This window comes from Grammomys surdaster, unplaced genomic scaffold, assembly GCF_004785775.1.
Source record: "Grammomys surdaster isolate TR1022 unplaced genomic scaffold, NIH_TR_1.0 126176, whole genome shotgun sequence".
NCBI lineage: Eukaryota > Metazoa > Chordata > Mammalia > Rodentia > Muridae > Grammomys > Grammomys surdaster.
Window position 1 is genome coordinate 5202691 of NW_021620983.1, and position 4171 is coordinate 5206861.

Genomic DNA, 4171 nt, shown 5'->3' on the forward strand with positions numbered 1-4171 from the left:
ATGACAGTTATAACTTATTGTCATAAGATTTCTCTGCTTTTGACTTTCTGCAAAAATTTGTTCTTTTCTGGGACTGGAGGAAACTGACTGTAGAGTGGGGTTACCCAGACAATGTGTGGAGGATATTTTCTCTTGTGTTCTAGCATACTGCATTTCATCTGAAGAAATGTTACAGAGGGTTAGAGTGCTCTGTGTGTGTGTTTGTGTGTGTGAGTGTGTGTGTATGTGTGTGTTCGCTCACGTGTGTGCTTACACTCATACTCTGTCTCCCTCACACACGTTCGTTCCTCTACTCTGAGGACCATAGTGACAGAAACAAGTGAGAATCGAGACAAACTTTTTCCCAGCTGAGCATGACTGTGGTCTGGCCACTGTCCCAAGGCGCTAGATAGGCAACCCTGAGAATTCACAGACAGTTTAACGTCTGCCTGCCTGCAGGATGCTTGGTTTTGTTGTTATTCTGAAGAGTTAAGCCTGGGAATGTAAACTCACAACCCGCTGATAAGGAGTGTTTCTGGACTGCGGTGCAGGGCCTCTGTGCTCCATGCCCGAGGTCTCTGCCATGGCCTGGCTGTCTTGGAGGGATCTGAAAGCAATTGAAGAGATGATCTCCTCAGACATTCTCTCTTACATTGGGTCAAAGGACCAGACATCCTCTCTTACATCGGGTCAAGTCAAAGGACCTGGCAAGCAATGAAGCTCAGACCTCAACTTGGTGGTGCAGCCCTAGATGGACTGCTTTTTTATTTTTTTTAAAAGGGCATAGGCCTCCATGGCTGTCCCCAGCTGCCTGTTCTGCTTATGTATGGAGATAGTTCATGAACTCCATGAGAAGGGGAGCTGGCAGGCAACCCTGCCATGAGGAGACCGCTCGTGGCCCATGTTAGGTTGCAGTGCGGCTGACATGGTGATGACCGTGGGTACTTGATATCATGTTTGCGCATGCCCAGCACATTTCTTCCTTGCAGTGCACCCTCTCGTGCTGCTGGACTGGATACTCCGACCAGGTCACAACTGAGACCTGTGCCCCAGCAGCTGTCTCAAGTTCAGGTGTTTGATAATGGAAGAACCTGCTGAGGTTCACTGCCAAAGACTGTTTCTTGAGGTAAGCCACGGCTAGTGAGAATACAGGAACGTTTTTAAGTTGTATAGAGATGTGTGTTCATACTGTGCATTAATATGGACAAGCCGTCTTTAAAATAGTCTTAATAAGGCCATTTCTTCTCAACTTGATTTGTCTCTATTTGCTTTGAGTGGTTACAAAGTGCTGAGGGAAGTGATTTTACTGAATTACCCTGCGTATCACTTCTGTAAACAGTGTGGAGCAAACACGTAGGGAAGCACACATTGTTATAGTGGAGTTTACATGAATAAGCCTTGGCAGTCCCCTCTGGGAGTGTCTGGGCTATCCTTTCAAGGTTGGCATTGCTAGAGATACAGTCGTATTAGATCCTTGCTGATATCCTGTGTTAATACCTGTATGCAAGCAGCCTAACTGTCCGTCAAGGAAACATGAAGTAGGGACTTCCCAATGTCTTTTCTGACCAAGGAATGACAACAAATAAAATAAGACTATCTTAAATATTTGTTCTAAGAGATACATGTATATTGTAGGAGATATGAAATATGTTCACTAGTCATGTATTACAACAAGATACTGAAAATATGGGCCTAAGAGCACTGACTGTTCTTCCAGAGGACCTGAATTTAATTCCCAGCAACCACATGGCAGCTTACAATTGCCTCTCACTCTAGTCCTGGAGATCCAACACCCTCTTCTGGTCTTTCTGGACACCAGGCACTCAAGTGACATACAGATATACATGTAGACAAAATACCCATATACATAAAATAAATATAATTTAAAATCTATTACAGAAATCATAGTGATAATAATAATACACCACAAAGGACAGACTTGTGACATCTGAAACATTTTATGCTGTTGTATATATGAGTTTCTTTTAAAGTCTTTTAAATTCAAATATTTATTTCTTATATCTTGATTTCTTTCTACATCCATTTAAAAAAATCTCAAAGTACCCTGTACAAAGAGAGATATGCTTTTCTATTAAGTCTTTCTTTCTTTCTTCCATCTTTCTTTCTTTCTTTCTTTCTTTCTTTCTTTCTTTCTTTCTTTCTTTCTTTCTTTCCCTTTTTCTCTCTTTTTTCCTTCCTTTCCCTCCCTCCCCCCTTCCTTCCTTCCTTCCTTCCTTCCTTCCTTCCTTCCTTCCTTCCTTCCTTCCTTTCTTTCTCTCCCAAAGAATTCCAAGGCTAAAACTGTGGAGACTATTGATTTTTTAAAAACTACCTAGTTACAACTAGATTACTAGAAAACTGGTTTATCTATAGATTGCCTATACACTGGGGGAATGGAAAAATGCTTCAGTGGTTAAGGGCAGTAGCAGCTTTTTCAGAGGATCTGGGTTTGGTTCCCAGCACCCACATGGCAGCTGAGAACCATGTGTAACTCTAATCCCAGGAGCTCCAACACCCTTTTCTGGCCTCCATGGACACTGTACATGTATGTAGACATTCATTGCACACAAAACACCCATACACATCCATAAATTTAAAAATTAAACCATTTAGAATTTTATTACAAAATTTGTCCATTGAGTAAACATGAGTCCTTCACTTTCCTGTGCTTCATTTGTTCTCGAGCGGTTGTAATGTAGATTCGGAATAAGGTATTTGTAAAGGATCTCTAATGTTTAAATTAGAAGCCTAGTCTTCCTTCCTTGACACTGAAATATGCTCTTGTATGGATGTATGCATTCAAGAATCAAGAAAATATCTGCTTTTATAATTTTTAAAACTGTGGATGTATAGCCCAAATCACATGCATATCAGTGAAAAGCATGGTTTCATGTATTTCACAGGCATTACAGATACAGATAAATAAGATAACTTACTATTCTTTGAAGTGGTAGGATACAACTTAATCTGGAAAGTTCTGTGATGATTTTGTAGTCCAGTAGTACTGTTAACCCCGTGTGTTATCAGGATGTCAGTAAAATGGTTTATTTATTGTTGGGCTGGGTTAACAGTTATTTTTTTTGAATAATTTATTTTTCTCAACTCGTAATAGCATATGCATTTAGGATTGTTTTCTCTCTTATATACTTACATGTACTCCTTAGAGACTCTTGTATGTGGCAGTTCCATTTGCCTCTCAGGTAATGTCTTACTTTGCTTGAATTAAAAGAGATTGTATGATATGTGATGTCTATATTACATGTGATGTCTATGATATGTAGTGTCTATGATATGTGGTATCTGCATAACATGTAGTATCTATATATGGTATGCAGTGTCTATATGATATGTTTTATCTATATGATATGTGGTATCTGTATAATATGTAATGTCTATGATATGTGGTGTCTATAAGATATGTGGTGTCTGTATGATATGTGGTATGTATATGATATGTGGTGTCTATATGATATGTGGTATGTATATGATATGTGGTATCTATATTATATGTGGTAGCTATGATATGTTTATCCATAAGATATGTGGTGTCTACAAGATATGTGGTATCTGTATGATATGTGGTATCTGTATGATATGTGGTGTCTGTATAATATGAGGTGTCTGTATGATATACGGTATCTGTATGATATGTAGTATGTATATGATATGTGGTGTCTATATGATAAGTGGTATCTCTATAGGATATGTGATGTCTGTATGAGATATGATATCTTTATGATATGTGATATCAATGAGATGTATAAGATCTGTGGTGTTTATAAGATGCGTGGTGTCTGTATGATACGTGGTGTCTATATGATATGTGGCATCTATAAGATATGTGGTATCTGAATGATATGTGGTGGCATTATGTCTTCCTAGCCACACTTTCAGAATACCAGGAGGAGGAGCAACTATTAGGTCTTCTTCGTCTAATGTATTTATCTTGTTTGGATGCGATTGTTGTCCCATGTTCTTTTACTGGGGTGTGGGTTTCTTGTTGAATGAATCACAGAGCTCAGGTTGCTTATGAGGCTCTGAGTTTGGCATAATGTCACATAATGGTTTTTACAGAGCTATTTAGTCAAACAACAGGAAAATCCATCAAAGAGAGATGTAAATGGAATGTTTTTAGAGCAAAAGTAAGATTTGACTCATGGTAAGGGCAACAGTGAGCAATTGTGTTCTCAGT